An 18,472-nucleotide genomic window follows, 5' to 3' on the forward strand; every position below is an offset into this window, starting at 1 on the left:
AATGTACTGGAGACCTGAAGGTAAGATATGGTCTCTCTCTCTCTCTCTATTTTGTTTGATGTGAGCACGAGCAGGGAAGGCGCAGAGAGAGAGGGAAACGTAGAATCTGAAGCAGGCTCCAGGCTTGGAGCTGTCAGCAGAGCTTGACGCGGGGCCCGAACCTGTGAACCTTGAGATGGTGACCTGAACCAAAGTTGGATGGTTAACTGACTGAGCCACCCAGATGCCCCAAGATATGGTCTCTCTTAAAGAACACCTACTGCGATGGAATGGTCTTTAATTCAGATTCCCCTGGGATTGGGAATGGGGAGGGGGTCAGGCACCTACATGGTTTCAAAAAGCCCTTTCACACGTCCGCAGCTCTGACGCATCTCCTAGAAGGACTTGTGTTTATTCTGCGACCTCCAGGCTGGAAATCACTTCGTGTAGAAGAAATACGTAGCCTGTGGGTGGTCAGGAGGAGGACAACAAGTATGTGGAGCCACTAGTCCAGCTCAGTATCTAGCGTGGAACTCATGAAATGCTTGCAGGTGGAGACGTGTGCATGAGTTCTAGATATAACAGCACAGGCCATCTTTCTAGGTCATGTGGGTAGAACAGATAGAGAGATGAAGCTTGGAGGAGTGAGCCTCTGGATGGCAGTGGGGGAGGGAGTGTCAGGAGTGGCTTCATAGACGAAATGGGATAAGAAACGGTGCTTGAATGATCAGGGAGTTATCAGTAGGTGAATGGAAAGAGTGGGAAGGACATTTTGGGCACGGAGAGGCATGAGCAGACATGCAGGAAGAGGGGCGCCAAGATGTGTTACGGGCTCGGTGACTAGGCCAGCCCAGGCTTACCATTGGTGTCCAAAGGGATACATAAAAACCATAGTGTAACAGGACATATCTTCTTGAAATGTTAATTTTGCTTGCATGTATGGAAGAAAAAATAAGCAACTTAATTGGTTAATAATTTAGAACACTTATTAAAACAAATAAGGGCAAATGTTGGAATAGAATACAATTTATGGATCTTTTAAAGTCCAAAATCTCAGGTTTCTACTCGTTTCTCCTGATCCTTTAATGGAAGAATTAAAAATTCTGTAAAGAATCAACTCCATTCATCCCCCACCCCCCACCCCCAATATTGCCAAGTAATCCTTACTTAGAGCTTGAGGCAGGAGCTGGGGTTCCTCTTGAGTCATGTGGGAGGTAGGGCCACCCGGCTGAGGGTTCTGCTTAGCTGTTGAGAATGCCAGCTGGAGGCCCAGGCTCTCTGACACTGCATATCCGATGTGATGGCAACTCTTGATGGTGGTTAGCACTAAAGGGGAGGGGAACCTTATAGGATTTGCCTCTGTCCCACCCAACAGACATGAAATATCTCTGTGCTTAGGTCAGGGCGTGGAATCTGTACTCTTGCTGAGAACGCAGGGAGGCCTGGCTGCCTTGGTCTCCTAGGATAATAGATGGAATGAAGGGTCTTCAGAGGCACTTCCTGAGTCTTTGGTTTTCTTTTCTTCCTCACCTGCTGGTCCTAAGCCCTACCACATTCCAGTCTCTGCTTCTCCAGCCCCTCTGGCTCCCTGTGCTCCCCAGGCCTATGCCCCCATGCTAGTCCTTTGTTTTCAGTATGTTTGAGTTGTGAATCATTAGATAACTTAGATCGATCACGAGTTCTGCTTTTGCTAGGCAAAGGGCACCCCTCCCTTGCAAAGCTGTCTCTGGCTTTTCCCAGCTTTGAGAAAAGACCATATGTAGCCTGTCCAAGCTAGAATAGCGTCAGAGGCTAACCAGAGGCAGACTTGTTGGTGGATGAAAGAGCCTCTGGACCTGTGTTTACCATTTCTCTTTTAATTTCCATGTTTTCTGGCATCCATTGTTAGGAGATTTTCTTTAATACCAAACTCTGCCCAGGGTTATAAACATCTTTCTTGTATCATGGTCATCTACTCACAAGTTCAAGGGTTTAAGAAAAGTCAAGAAGCCTTCAGTTAATCCAGTACTCAATAGTGCACTGGCTTTCATTATTCGGGAGTCTAGATCTGTGCTGTCCAGCTGGTGGTCACTAGCCACAGGTGGCTATTGTGCCTGTAAAGTGTGGCTAATTTGAATTGAGATGTGCTGTTAAGTGTAAAATACCAAATTTCAAAGACTTGGTAACAAAAGGTTGTAAAATAATGTATTTTGTATATTGATGACATGTTGAAATGATAATATTTTTGATATATTGAGTTGAATAAAATACTAAAATTAATTTTAACTGTTTCTTTTTAAAATGTGGCCACTAGAAAATCTTTGCCTATGTGGCTCAGATTATATTTCCATTGGACAGTGCCGCTCTAGACAGTAGCTTCATAATTATAGCAACTCCTACCTCTTGGGAGTATCCCGGGGATTGTTTATTGAAGGTCTTCTCTCTTAATCATCCGGCTAAGATGGGAAAGCACAGAGTAGACTGTCAGGTTCTACAAAGCAGGAGCCGGGGTCATTGTGCTAAGGAGACTCACCAACTGACTTTGAAGGAAATTCAGTAACAGTTTTGAGCATTGACAGCATCACTGAAATAAGGGTATTGCCTCCCAGTGACGCCTCTGAAAGAGATAACTTGGTCGCATAATCTGGGGTTGGAATGTTAAAAAGAAAAAAAGAAAGAAGGTAGTTTCATTACTTGAAGTGTATACCTCGAGTGAGTTCAGCATGCAGAAGGGCACTGGGGCAAGAACATTGATCATATCTATTGTTATTTCATAAATGCAGAATGCAACATGACTGAGGTAGGAGGGAAAGAAAGCCTTTCCAACTATAGGGAAAACCCGAACTATCTTTGTTTGCTATGATATGATAGCACTTACTCCTCAGTGTCGGAAGAAGTATCGTTACAACATACAACAAACAGGATTGTGGGGATCCTGGATCAACATGTCCATATTGCATAAATATTTTCCCTGAAATTTTCATCATTTGTATTTATATAGATCAAAGATACTCTCAAGACTGCTGTATCCATTTCCAGCAATCTTTTTCCTTTTTGAGATGATAATGTTTATTTTGGACAAGTTCCCTATTAGTAAAGTATTTCTCCATAAAATAGAAATAATCTTTTCCTGAAAAGAAGCCTTTTTAAAAAAAAGATTTTGTCATATTTTTGTAGAGCATTTTAGGTCGGCAGCAAAATTGAGAGGGAGGTTCAGAAATTTCCCGTATACCGCCTACCCCTGTACTTGCGTAGCCTCCCCCATTACTAACGTCATCCGTCAGGGTGCTGTTGTTTCTAAGGTCTTTAAAAATATCCTTTGTTGTAGAGCTGTGCTATCTTCTCTAACTCTCTGAGGTAGATTAGAAGTAATCATCACCTTTTTGTAAATAGAGACATAATCTCAGAGAGGTCATTTGTTGGGAAGCACAAGTGACGAGTAACTAAAATGGTTTGAAAATGTAGATCTTTTGCTTTCCACTCCAGCTACTGTATTCACCGTATCACATGGCTCTGTGAGTACAAAAGCGTCTTTTGTTCACAGTAGAGCATGCTGTTCTGAAAAGTTTGGAGGTGTGTCTCATTTTTAGGAGTACTCCTTTTTGTTAAATTCTACACTGTGCTTTGTTTAATATTACAGTTATTTATAAAATGTTCAGAGGACTAAGAGAGGTAAGGAAGAATTGAGGTCTCGATCTTGGTATTACTCCCTTCCTCCCAATAGTGATAAAAAGGATTTAGGCATCCTTGCCAGCTTCTTGGAGGCAAAGTTGGTGGGAACCTTCATTATCACATTCTCTCTGCTTTGTCAGCTCATATTCTTAAGGAATTCAGTCAGACTTCTTGCAGTGTATGACTGAAAACCAATGGCATTTATTTCCTCTGCAGGAATTTATTTACTTTTTTCCTTGGGTGTCTGTCCCTTTGTTGATAATATTTTCTCAAGTCTTGAAGCACTAATTGGTTTTGGAGCTTCAGCAAGATCACTTGTTACACTGAATGCAGACACCGTGTTCCTGTGGATTTTTGCACGGTCTGTGTAACCATCAACGAGGGATCCTGCTGGGAATTGTAAAGGAGAAAGAAATGATGGATTATGTTAAAAAAATGCTCCAACTCTAAGGGTTCAGAAAGGAGCAGACATAAACGGCCTCTTCCTGGGAGACCCCAGCCAGGCAGCCAGTGTTGGCTTTCTTAAGTAAGTCAGGAGTTGAATATGTTAATGTGTATGTAGAACCGTGAAAGTATGTTTGCAATGATCAGTGCATCCTTGTCCCTCTCATGTATGTACACAATATGTGAAGAGTAAGAAGTAAGAAACATATTTGGAAAAGAAGAGTCATTTTAAATATTGGTATTACGGGACAATGCTTTGCTTTGTTTTTTAACTTTATTTTTTAAAATATTTATCTGGTTTTGAGAGAGCTAGAGGCAGAGTGCAAGCAGGGAGGGGCAGGGAGAGGGAGACACCGAATCTGAAGCAGACTCCGAGCTGTCAGCACAGAGCTGACGCAGGGCTCAAACTCATGAACCGTGAGATCATGACCTGAGCCAAAGTTGGACGCTTAACCGACTGAGCCACCCAGGCGCCCCAATGGGACAATGCTTTGCTTTTAAAGTTACATGCTGTTATCTCAACTCCTATTCAGTCTGTTTTCTGAAGCACAATCTACTTCTTCCCCCTTGTTCTCTTTTACCATTCTTGGCATTGGGCGTCCATCTCTCACCATTGGAAGTTAGTAATGGCTCTTGATTTTCTCCTGACTCAAAGAACACACTAGAAATTGAGATTACATTTTAACTTCTGAAGGCTGCCCAAGTCACATACCAGACAGAGTCCAGCTTCAGTCAATGCAGAATTCCCTGGAAAATTAATCTACTTGACATGCTGGGGACAAGGGGAGGATAGAAAACCAGTTCCAGGTAAGGCTAGGAATAGAGGGCTGAGCTGGATATAGGACCTGCTCCAGAAGATTGATGGCAAGGCTGGTCTATAAAGGCCCAGAATACCTAGCAAGTTTGAGACCCATCTTGAAGAGACAGTAGTTAAGACGGAGCCAGGGCTCTGTAATCAGACAAACCTGAGCTTAGATTCTCATTCTACCACTTACTAACTGGGTGACTTTAGATAAATTTCTGAGCATCAGTTTGCTTATGTGCAAATGGGGATAAAGCTTACTCACAGGACTACTGTGAGAATTAAAATAAAATTCATGTAAAGTATCTGATATCAGGCCTCGTGTAGGTGGGAATTTAATAATTACAGCTATTATTACTACCATCACTATTTGGACGTTCGCCGTTTCGCATCATTGAGGACACCAAAGCAGTAATCTCCAGACAAGATGTTGTGCTATAAATATTATATCGTATTCAGGTTTCAAAGGTCCAGATTTCAGCAGGACCCCATTAAGCTGTGCTGCATAAGCAGAACCCTGTACCTGCTGAAAGAGGAGGTTCCCAGGGCTGGGTAGGCTGTGGGATGGGACCTTGTTTTCAGGAAACTGGAATGCACATTTGGAAACGAGGCAGAAGCCCACATATAACACTGCAGTTGGAGGTGATGTAAGGGTTAGAAGAGCTATATACACTCCGATATGAAGCTCTCAACAACCAGGACAGGCAAAAGCTGATGGCCCAAGAGTCCATTTCTAAATATCACTGAAGTTCTTAAACCACTGAATGGCAGGACTCTGGTTTTAAGCCTTTCCCTGAATGCGAGGTAGGTATGTGATTCTCCAGTTTTTAGATGAAGAGATGGCCTAAGGGACCGTGATCCATAGTTAAAAGCAAAGCAATTGCCTCCTATGGCTGTAGGCTTTTATTTAGAAACCACAATTATTCAGACAGTCTCTGTCATCCACACCTCAATGCATCATGGTGGCTCCTCATAGCCCCATGTCTTGCTCCAGCAGCTGCTCTGGTGACCAGTTCAGGGTAGGCTTTGGTCAGCTTCTCACAGGGCTACCACTGTGTCCTGCCCTGACCCCACATGTTGTCCAATACTGAGAGGCTTACGTGTACATACCCAGATGTGCTGAAGTTGATGCCCATGGGGCCATGCTTACTCATTGGGAGCCAGTGCATAAATGTCTTCCCTCTAACCCCCCCGCCCCCCAGAGTGACAGTTATGAGATGAATTGCATCAGGATTCTCACAGGGGACCAGTGAGATTGAGCATGAGTCACCTGTGGCAGTGGCCAGCTTGATAACACAACAGTGTGTGGCTTTCTCTCATTCCCTGTTCAACAACTCCTGTCTCTCACTCCTGCTCCCTGGGATCATTTCCAAAATAAACTACTTGCACGCAAGTTGCTGGTTTTGGCTCAAGCACAGTGTCAGAAAGCATTTATTCATAGCCCCATGTTCATACTGGCTTCCACTGTCTTCACCCAGTCATAGCATGTTGAAGTTAGAAAGGCTAAGAGCTTCATGTTATACATCAAGAAACTGAGCCCCAAATAGGTTAAGTTACATTCTGTGGTCACACAGCTGGATCGAGGCAGATGTGGGAGTAGGCCTCTGTTTGGATTTTTTTGGTTAATGATTTTTCTTTTGAGACTGTCACTCATTCTGTTTCTTCTGGTTATGTGCTAGTTCTCAAGTCATTTGGGCTTCTAATAGAAATACAATTAGAGATGACAAAATTTGGCCAAGGAAACACTGATGCCACTTGGTTTTTGGATACTTGACAGGCCATGGAAAGTTGAATTTAATGAGGTTGAATTTAATGAAAGGAGAGAAGGGCAAAGTTGTATAATGAAGAGAATATGAGGTACATGGGGGATGGGTGGAATAGGTAAAGGGGATTAAGAGTACACTTATCTTGATGCACACTAAGAGATGTATAGAATTGTTGAATTATTAGTATTATATGGATCACCTGAAACTAATATAGCGTTTTGTTAATTATACTTCAATTAAAAAATTTAAAACAAATGGGGTGCCTGGGGGGCTTAGGCAGTTGAGCTTCTGACTCTTGATTTCAGCTCAGGTCATGATCCCAGGGTCATGGGATTGAGCCCCTTGTCAGGCTCTGCATTGAATGTAAAGTCTGCTTGAGATTCTCCCTCCCTCTCTCTCTCTCAGCCCATCTTCCCCTGCTTGTGCACTCTCTCCCTCTAAAAAAAAAAAATCAAAACAACAAAAGAGGAGAGATTATAATGATGGACCATGCAGTGTGAACTAGGTAAGGAGGGAAATTTAGGACTTGGTGGAGGGTTGTTAAGATGTGGTATAAAGGTGGTGTGATTGAAGGATTGTATATCCTGAGAGTGGCTGAAGAATTGTTGTAGTGATCAATGTCGTCCGACAGAAATATAATGCAAACCAGAAGTGTGAGTCACATCCGTATTTTAAATTGCTACATTTCAGGGGCACCTGTGTAGCACAGTCAGTTAAGCGTCTGACTCTTGATCTCGGCTCAGGTTATGATCTCACGGTTTGTGAGTTTGAGCTCCACATTAGGCTCTGTGCTGATGGTGCAGAGCCTGCTTGGGATTCTGTCTCTCTTCTTTCTGCCCCTCCCCAGCTTGTGCTTGCTCTTGCTCTCTCTCTCTCTCTCTCTCAAAATTAAATTGCTACATTCAAAAAACCTAAAAAGAAATAGGTAAATTTAATTTTAGTAGTATATTTTATCAACCTGATGATATAGCCAAAATATTATCACTTCAATATGTAATAAAAATAAAAAATTATCCGTGGGTTATTTTACAATCTTTTTCAAAAATACGGTAAGTCTAGCGTGTATTTTATACTTGCAACATGTCTCAATTGACACTAGCCACATTTGAAGTGCTCAATAGCCACATGTGCCTAATGGCTACCATTTGTTTTTTCCCCAGCTTGTTTGAGATGTCATTATCATATAACATTGTGTAAATTTAAGGTGTACAACATGATGATTTGATACTTGTATATATTGCAGAATGGTTAATGGTAAGGTTAGTTAACACATCTGTTACCTTATATAGTTACCTGTGTGTGTGTGTGTGTGTGTGTGTGTGTGTGTGTGTGTGTGTGGTAAGAACATAAAAGCTTTACTCTCTTAGCAATTTTCATGGATTCAATACTGTATTATTATTGATCACCATGCTATACATTAGGTCCTTAGAACTTATTCATCTTATACCCGGAAGTTTGTACCCTTTGACCACCTGCACTCATTGCCCCACCCCCAGCCCTGGCAGCCACCAGTCTACTTATTATGAGTTCGTTGTTTATAGATTTCACATGCATGTGGGATCATACAGCATTTGTCTTTTTCTGACTTGTTTCACTTACATACTGCCCTCAAGGTTCAAACATGTTGTCACAGATGGCAGGATTTCCTTCTTTTTTATGGCCTTTTTTCTTTCTTTTTCATTATATGTGTGTATCTAGACATACATACATATGTACATACACATACGTGTACATATATGTATATGTATACATGTGTACACACACATATATACACATACGTATACATATATATATATATTCTTTACTAGCACTACATTTTCTTTATCCATTTATCCATCAGTGGACACTTAGGTTGTTTCCATGTCTTGGCTTCTGTAAATAATTCTACAGTGAACATGGGGATGAAGATAACTTTCAAAATAGTAATTTCATTTCCTTTGGCTATATACCCAGAGGTGATATTACTGGATTACATGATAATTCTATTTTTAATTTTTTTTGAGGACCCTCCATAGTGACTATATCAGTTTACATTCCCATCAAGAGTACATTAGGGCTCCCTTTTCTCCGCGTCCTTGCCAGCACTTACTTCTTGTCTTTTCGGTAATAGTCATTCTAATAGCTGTGAGGCGATAACTCAATGTGGTGTTATTTCTTTTTTTTTTTTTTAAGTTTTTTTTTTTTTAATGTTTATTTATTTTTGAGACAGAGGGAGACAGAGTACAAGTGGGGGAGGGGCAGGGAGAGAGGGAGATACAGAATCTGAAACAGGCTCCAGGCTCTGAGCTGTCAGCACAGAGCCTGATGCGGGGCTTGAACCCACAAACCGTGAGATCATGACCTGAGCCGAAGTCGGACGCTTAACCAACTGAGCCACCCAGACGCCCCTGTGGTGTTTTTTCAAAAAAAAATTTTTTTTAAGTTTATTTTTTGAGAGACATAGAGAGAGAGAGAGAGAGAGAGAGAGCACAAGTTGGGGAGGGGCAGAGAGAGAAGAAGACACAGAATCTGAAGCAGGCTCCAGGCTCTGAGCTGTCAACACAGAGCCCGATGTGGGGCTCGAACTCACAAACCATGAGATCATGACCTGAGCTGAAGTCGGACACTTAACCGACGGAGCCACCCAGGCGCCCTTCCATGTCGTTTTAATTTGCATTTCCCTGTTGATTAGTGATGTTGAGCACCTTTTTGTGTACCCATTGGTTATTTGTATATCTTTCTTGGAAAAATGTCTATTCACTCGGATCTTCTGCCCATTTTATTTTATTTTTGCCATCAGATATATAGAAATATATATTCAGAGAGATATATGTATCTGAGTTCATATATATGTATATATCTGAATATATAATACTTATTTGAATTTTTTTGAATATATAATATTAACATCTTATCAGATATATGGTTTGCAAATATTTTCTTCTATTCTGTAGGTTGCCTTTGAATTTTACTGATTGTTTCTTTTGCTCTGCAGGAGCTTTTTAGTTTGTTGTAGTCTCACTTGTTTCTTTTTGTTTTTGTTGCTTGTGCTTTCAGTGTCGTATCCAAAACATTATTGCCAAGACTGATGCCAAGGAGATTTCCCCCCATGTTTTCTTCTAGGAGTTTCACGGTTTCAGGTCTTACATTTAAGTCTTTAGTCCATGTCGAGTTAATTTTTGTGAGTGCTGTAAGATAGGGGTCCAGTTTTATTCTTTTACATATGAATACCTAATTTTCCAGTGGTTACCGTTTTGAACAGCTCAGTTCTACAGCAAGTGAACTGAGAAGATGTTCGGTGGCCACTGGAGAGTGTGATGCTTGAAATTAAGATTGTGGAGGGTTTACAAATATTTGTAACTGCAAGGTCCAGAGTATGACTCTGGGAGTGAGTTGCTATAGCAGGGTAGAGGGGAAGATCATGGAAGGAGGGGAGATCAGGTCGCTGAGAGCCCAGGTTTTTGGAAAGATCATCTGTATTGATATTGAAATTGTCAGGGGCGCCTGGGTGGCGCAGTCGGTTAAGCGTCCGACTTCAGCCAGGTCACGATCTCGCGCTCCGTGAGTTCGAGCCCCGCGTCGGGCTCTGGGCTGATGGCTCAGAGCCTGGAGCCTGTTTCCAATTCTGTGTCTCCCTCTCTCTCTGCCCCTCCCCCATTCATGCTCTGTCTCTCTCTGTCCCAAAAATAAATAAATGTTGAAAAAAAAAAAAAAAAGAAATTGTCAGTGGTTTGCAGAAAGTGATAGGAATAGTACTGGAGAGAGTGATAGGATACTAGGTGTCGTAATTTTCAAGGAACATGGCAGGCGTGATCCAGAAGTCTATAAATACCTGCAGTAAAACAATTTAGTCAGCAGAACAGTCTGAGTGCATGAGCTTCCATCTGGGGGGAGAGGCGTGGCGATTAGAGAGAAGGGTGGGAAAAAGTTAGAAAGTGCAGTGATGAATGAACCATGAGGCTGCAGAGGAAGCAGTGTCCTTAGGGGAGAGCCAGGGGCTCCAGGAAGAAGGACTTTTGTTGATAGTGCTCTGCAAGGCACAGAAGCAGAGGGGAAGGTTCAGGAGCTGGAAAGAGTTGGGCTTTGCAGTCAGATCCCCAGATGTGCAGGACTCTTTGGAAATGAGAATCTAGGTGCTGAGGGATGATCCTCCCCCAGTGGTTTTGGAGGTATGGGTCCCTGCTGTTCACTCAGCCTCATCACCAACTCATGTACTTGCTCAGGTGCCCACTCAGGCACTGCCCATGGCCAGCAGGTACTGCCTCTGAGACCTAAGTTCACAATGTATCTTTGGACCCCTCACTTCCATATTGCCTCCTGTTTGAGACATGTTCTGATTACTGCACAGTGATCTTATTCCAGATAAATGGCTTTACCCAGAGTCTATTTTTAAATAATAATTTATTTTATTTTCTGAACACATGATGCATTGAGTACAAAGTTTTCAAATGTCCAAAAGTTTTTAACTGAAAAGTAGGTCCACTTGCCCCCCACTATGCTCCAGCCTCTCGGTTTCTTTTCCCAGAGAATACCACTGTTAACCAGTTCTAGAATTCATTTGTAGTGGGTGGCACCTCTGATCCTATTCCCTCCTTCTGCCTCCTGAGATGTGAAGGAGAACTTTCTCTGAAGATGTATTCAACATTCTCCAGGACACTGTCTTGCTAAGCAGGAGTCTGCGTGCTAAGAAGCAACTCTAGATCGTCCCGTTCTCCAAATTCAAATGTAGTCTTATGGTTGCCTTATTGGAAAGCCCTTGATTTCTGGACTCCAACAGCTACATATAACCCCAAATCTCTGTAATGCTTTTAGTGGTGAGTAAACTCCTTATTCCTTCATCTATCCAACAAGTATTCTTTCAGTGATTCCTCAGTGCAAGGCTCCATGCTAAGCACATAGAAGTGAAGCAAATTTGACCAAACTCCCCCAGGTATGTGGACCGTTCCCTAACCCTGCCTGAAGCCCAGGCCAAGCTAGCTATTAGCAGTGGCAGTCTCTGCTTGTACAGGAATGCAAATGTGCTGACATTTGTGACAAGTAGACATTGTATAGCCTAAGGGCTGTGTGGTCCCCGCAGTGTGCCCTGTCCTGACTACTCTCCAGTCTGGGCTGTGATAGGCTCACTGGCACCTCAGGACGCACCCTAACTGCTGAAGTTGTAGCAGAAATTCCCAAGAGAGCTGTCAGGTATCATTATCCCCACCCCACGTCCCTTTCCTTCTCCCAGACTGGAGAATGGGGTTCCTAGTTTCTTGTATTGAAATTGTGCCCATATAGACATTGCACTCTTAAGAAAAATCTCAAAGTTAACTTGACTGTTGTTTCTCTTCTGCTACTGAACTGCAGCACTTGATATTGGTGTTGTCACGCAAAAGGTAAAGGGTTAATTTGGGTAACCAAATTAGGCTTCCTAGCCTAGCCAAGGAGTAAAACAAAACAAAAAAAAAGTGCTTTAGCATTTCACGCTTCTATGAAACCCAGTTAGCACCCTTTTATGGTTGTAATTTCCAATTCCTTTTCTGAGCTGAGAAAAAAATGTTTTTGCTAATTAGATAATTATTTGGTAGTGACCTTCTGATAAAAAAAAATGCTTTGGATCTAAAAATGCTTGGAGAAGAATTACTTTATTTAATAAATTATTATTCTAACATTTTTTGAAAAAATTAGACATTAAGAAAAGGTTAAATTAAAGATTAAGGTTAAATTAAAGATTAAAATTTTCACGCTAAACCACACAAGACACATACTATATTGGATTGAAAGTTCTTCAACTGTGTGTGTATGTGTGCACATGAAATTGAGATTGGGTGTTTTGGGCCCCAAAATGTGTAAGCCTAATTAATGTAAGATGTTAAACATAGGAGAAACTGAGTGTGGAGTATACGGGAACCCTGTGTATTATATTTGCAACTTTCTGTACACTTAAAACTATTCTAGGGGCGCCTGGGTGGCTCAGTCGGTTAAGTGTCCGACTTCAGCTCAGGTCACGATCTCGCGGTCCGTGAGTTCAAGCCCCGCGTCGGGCTCGGTGCTGACTGCTCAGAGCCTGGAGGCTGTTTCAGATTCTGTGTCTCCCTCTCTCTCTGACCCTCCCCCGTTCATGCTCTGTCTCTCTCTGTCTCAAAAATAAATAAACGCTAAAAAAAATTTTTTTTTAAATAAAAAAAATTAAAAAAAAACTATTCTAAAATAAAATGTCTTAGGTATACATGAGAGACCCTTAAAAATCAAATTCGATGCATTCTACTTTAAACTAAATGGGAACATCCCTGAAAAGTGTCCGTATGTGTAATTCCACTTAAAAAAGCAAAAAACAAAAAACAAACTTCATTTTAAAAACTGACCATGTGTTGCCTCTGTAAGGCTTCTGGCTACAGCTAATGAAGTATTAAGAATGGTAGTTTTAGTAACATTAAAGTACCATCAGAATTTCCTGATGTGCAAATATGTTAGCTATGGAATGGCATTTCATGTATTTAGTTGCTACATAGAGGAGACACTTTTCCTAAGAGAAACAATAAATTACTGTTTACTAATAAATCTACTCTATACCTGGCTCAAAGTTACAGTTAAAAACTATGAATAATTGTCTTTAGGGCTATCTCATGATGTGAGTGAGATGGGCCAACATGAGGAAGTGTGCTAACAGTTGGGATTGTGCCTGTCTCTTGGTTTGCTGCATTTTAAGTCTCTACAAAATTAACTGATTTTGGCCAGATTTGACTAAAGAGTTTTGTTCAGTTTTCCTCAATTCCCCTTGAACCTGTGGTTTGATTTACCACCTTGAAACATAACCGCATTCAAACACAGGTGAACATGTATCCTATCATATAATAAATTTCAGTGAAATTAATTTAAGTAAATGGATGGGGTACAGATAAGGGAAGAGTGATGATAATCACACAAGTTCCTTTGTGGTTTACTGCTAGATATCACTTAGCTTAGGTTTTCTTGACCACAGAAAATTATCAGGAATATAGTTGATAGAGTCTTTAATTTAAAAGAAGCTTTGACACAATGTACCCTACAATCCTAATATTCTATTAGGGAAGGCCTTTGAACTTGAGTTCCTTTGTTGGGCATTCTCTTCTCTTGCCCTTCACAAGGCCACTGATGCCTTGTCATTTTAAGTAACAGCTCACAAGTCAGCCCCTCATCTGGTGTTGCTCCTCCCTGCCCCCCTCACTGTGTGTCACATCACAGTGTTTGGTTTTCTTCGTAGCACTTATCACAGTGAGAATTATCTCTCTGGTTGTTTTGGCTGTACTTGTTTGTCATCTGTCTTCCTCATCAGAATTAAGGTCCACGGGATCTGGGGCCTTGTCGTCTTATTTGTCACAGTGTCCCCTGTGCTTGGAACACTGGCACACAGTAGGTTGATATTTTAATGTTTGATAACGCAAAACATATGTATAGGCATAAATGCATTTATAGCTCCCCCCTTCCATGAATGAATAGCTACCTCTAGTTACTAAGTTCTTTCCTAATTCCTTGCTCTGTTTCTGATTTCCTTGGACACTGACATTGCTTTTAGGGCATGGTACATGATATAATTCAATAGGAAAATTATAAATCTCAAGGAGAAAACTTGGCATTAAGGTAACATTTCATCTGCAGAACAAATCAATGTTTTAGCTTCTTTCTTTTGGTTTTCATCAGTAAAAGAAGGATGACTTTGGGGATGGGAAGGAAACATAGGTAGTCTTGAGGGGAGGAGTCATTAGAGTCATTATCTCAGTGACCTCTTGTTCTACCTGAATATTCCTAGAAGACAGGCAAATTTAGTATTTGACCACATTAACCCAGAAATTGGGTCATGTCTGCTCTTGGCTTTAGATAAAGAAAGCTTGTCCATGTGCCCGGGTCTATGTTCTTTGCTCTGGAGTAGAACAGGCCAGGGAGGCCCTTTCTCTTTTTCTCAATAATCATGGCACCTTGACATACCTTGGCCTCCACCTGTCTTAGAACCTTCATGGGAAGCCCTCACAGACCTGCTGAGAGCCTTAAAAGAAAATGTAGGATAGTGTGATTATTGTTAACTGTTTACCCATGAGATGTTCATACATTTCTGGAATATTTTAAATTTTATGGAAGTCGTGCCTTACTTGCTGCACGTTAACCTCATCTAAAACTTTAGTAATTTTACCATGAATCATTCATAATAGAGGATATTTGTAGTAATGCTAATCTCAAAGTGTAAATGAAGTTACAAAGGTTACATAAGGACTGTAGTACATAAGTAAACACCATTTAGATCTGACAGACGTCAGGCTTCATTTTACCTTCTATTTCACATCCTCTCCCTCCTTTTATTTTTTTCCCCCCAATTAATATAGTCTTTGGGTTGAATAGGAAGCTCTTTAACCTTCCCTGTTTCTGCCTCTCGGGCATCTTTTCTCTTAGTGTGTAGTTAGCTCGCCTCACACTGACTTGAGAGTTGTATTAATCACGACCCTCAGTGTAGAAATCCTTGAAATCACCAGTTTCATTTTAGTTACAGTATCAGTACAGCTCAGAAAAGCCCTTTATGCCATGACTGATGGAGTTCAAAAAAGGAAGCCAAGGGCCTAGGTAGGCCACCCAGATAAATTGTTTCAGCTGAGGTGGTAGCAGTAGTTAGTTGGTCAAGTAACGAATGATCAGATAAAAGTATCCAGGAAATGAATGGGCAACCGAAACCAATATGTGGTTGCACATTGTTAGGGAAGACCGGATCTTTGGACATAAGGGAATGTTTCCACCAGAATTGAATTAGGCCTCTTCTAGTCAAAACTACACAAGTAAGGAATGAAAAGCAGCTCAGGAGCTGAAGAAAATAGTCTATTGGTTGGCAAATTACCTGGAAAATTAACAGGAACGTTTAATATCCATAAGAAGATGTTCAGGGGAACTGGGTGGCTCAGTTGGTTGAGCATCTGACTCTCGATTTCTGCTCAGGTCACGATCCCAGGGTTTTGGAATTGAGTCCCGTGCTGGGCTTGGTGCCAAGTGTGGCTCCTGCTTAAAATTCTCTGTCTCCCTCTGTTCCTCTCCCCTGCTTGTGTGCATGCTTTCACTCTCTGAAATTAAAAAAACAAAGAAGAAGAAAATGTTCATGAAGTATAATGAATATAAAGTATCTTGGTGCCATGTGGCTTCAAGTATTTGTGGGTCACGCCATTGTGGTATATGGACCATCCTGTTCCAACAAAATGTGGCGGTAAAGGTTGCTGGAGACACTGAGGGCTTCTTTCATTTTATAGTTTTGAAATAATTTGGCTCTAAAATATTACTTTTCTCACTAAAAAAGTGCTCCCTAGTTCGTTTCTTTCTTTTTTATAAATTAACATTTAAAATAATATTTTCTAACCTTTGGATTACCAGAGCAGTTATTATACAATAAGCCACACTTATTTTGAATTTTAATATCAACTTTTGAAAGAAATCTGTAGTATCTTCATTAATTTTTAAAAAACACTTTAGTCATTCTTCTTTTTTAAATTAATTAATTAATTAATATTATTGCTTTTTAATTTAAATCCAAGTTAGTTAGCATATGGTATAATAATGATTTCAGGACTAGACTTTAGTGATTCATCACTTACATACAGCACCCAGTGCTCATCACAGCTTAATGCCCATAACCCATTTCCCACTCCCCCCCATCCACTTCCCTCCAGCAACCCTCAGTTTGTTCTCTGTATTTAAGAGTCTCTTATGGTTTGCCTCCCTCTCTATTTTTATCTTATTTCTGCTTCCTTTCCTCTATGTTCATCTGTTTTGTATCTTAAATTACACATATGAGTGAAGTCATATGATATTCGGCTTTCTCCGACTCACCTTAGTCATGCTTCTGATAAAAAAAATAATACATGATCATGATAGAAAACTAGAAAACTACTGAACGATATAAAGAGAAAAATCTAAATTATTCATTATATTCAAGGTAAATACTTAACTTTCTATGGTAAATATTTCTCTAACATTAAAAATACTTCAAAACCCTAATTTTTAATAGTAGCAGTCATTTTAAGAAATCATGACCTGGGTGACTACAGCTAGAAAAGAGGTTTTTTGTCCTTTGGCTAACAATTTGGGTCCCTTTGATATTTCGGCATAAACACACAGTGGCGGGGAATAATTGTGGTGTATCTAACATGGCAAGTATGTAAACACACACGTGCAATGCTAAGTCTATGTTGAAGTGTGGATCAAGAGGCTCTAACTCACTGTTGTAAAATAAACTGATAGGAACCATGACATTTTTGTCTGATCATAGCATGAGCAACTTGAAAATAAAATAAAATAGATTCCATCATATGATAGGATAGGAAAAATACTAACTCCACTCCAAACAGCTGCTTTTGCCGTGACTCAGCTTACTCTCTGATACCGAAAGTGAATTACAACTACATTTTAAAAGCCCAGCTCCCATCATGTTAGTGGCTGGTAGGAAAAGGTCTGGTGAAGGAGGCACTGCCCTGGCTGACCGGGAAATATTCCTGGAGGATCCCATTGACTCACTGAGGCCCGTCCCCCACGCTCAGCATGTTTTTAATAAGCATGAAAAAAAAGCTTTCAAGTGATCAAAACGATAACTGATTCTTCTCTCTAATGCCTTGAATATTCATTCTTTCAGCAAAGCTTCTTTAAAAATAATTTCTGACTGTATGTTTGCTTTTTTATCAAGAAGTGGGAATGAATAGCGGTATTGCGGATTGGTCCCAAGAGAGACAAGTTCCAGTAAAATGTAAGTGCCTTAGTCAGGTATTTGGAGCAGCTCCTGTCTGACCTCTTTTCCCTATCACAAGTTCAAAATATACCTTCTTCTCTCTGGCCGTGTGATGTTGCATTGCCTGATTGAGTGAAATGTTGCTATTGCAATAATTTGGATCAGTGCAGTGCTTCCTGACACACCTGTTGTGTTGGTAAACCCGAAACCATCATGGCAAATATGTTTATTTGCTTTTCCCTGAAATGTGCTGTCCCTTTTCTACCTCCTGCAGATAAAAGCCGACAGGTCCTTTTCCTGCCAGCCAAAAACAGTGATGGGAACCAGGTGGAAGATACAGCTTTTAAAATGTATTTTTAATTCATTTTGAGTCCCACAAAGTAGGCTGAGTCACAGACAAGCTGTGGGCCTCACCAAATCACTCCGTGACTTCACCTTCCCTCTGGCAAACCTCTCTAAGTGCCCTGTGGTGATATAGCTCTTGGAGTGTCCAGAGTGAGCTTGCTTGCAAGAAGTTCGCCTGTGAGCTGTTAGGGCTTCCAGACAGCATCGCCGCAGTCCATTTTACCTCTTTTTCCTTATTCTAAAAATTCATATGTCTCATGTACTACAAGAACGGTATTAGCCAACCTCACCGTGGCCATGTGGGTTATAGATGGTGAAGGCCTGGTCACATCACCCCTCGTAGGCTCAGAATTGCTGAAAGCTTGTGTTGACTCCTTGGTTTTTAAAACAGATACTTTGAATGAAACCATTGAAATCTCCAAGATGACCATTGACCTTACTGTTGGGTACTGAGATCTCTATTTTAGATTCTCCCCAATCACCTCCTTTTTCTGTCTTTTAATACCATTGCATTCAAATAACATGATAGAGATGGAGATGGGATTCAGGGTACGAAGTTTTAATTGTGGCTTTGCTTCTAACTAGCTGTGTAGCTTCTCACATGTTATTTAATCTTTCTTAACCTTGTCATCTTCAAGTTGATTTCTAAGATACCATTTGAGATTCTGTAGTCCAATCATGGAAATTCAAATACCCTTTTCTTCTAGGCAGGTTCACAGTCTTCTCTGTGTTTTCAAGTCATCTAGAAGGTCCCCTCCAAAGATTTGGGTTCCCAAGTGGTTCTGCAGAGTAGTC

At 40.9% G+C, this 18,472-nt stretch overlaps 1 protein-coding gene and 1 long non-coding RNA gene across 2 annotated transcripts in view; both read left to right on the forward strand.

Annotated features, from left to right (window-relative positions):
* The window catches only part of ARSB (arylsulfatase B), a 169,401-nt gene that overhangs the window by 40,285 nt on the left and 110,644 nt on the right, over positions 1–18,472 (forward strand). The gene's annotated exons all lie outside the window — the stretch shown is intronic.
* On the forward strand, positions 6,069–11,459 carry LOC147584320 (uncharacterized). Its single transcript, XR_015248377.1, has 2 exons — positions 6,069–10,129; positions 10,359–11,459. It is a non-coding gene; the product is annotated as an uncharacterized LOC147584320 (long non-coding RNA).

The sequence above is a fragment of the Puma concolor genome, chromosome A1 (genome assembly GCF_028749965.1).
Source record: "Puma concolor isolate L17-30 chromosome A1, mPumCon1.1.hap2, whole genome shotgun sequence".
Classification (NCBI taxonomy): Eukaryota; Metazoa; Chordata; class Mammalia; order Carnivora; family Felidae; genus Puma; species Puma concolor.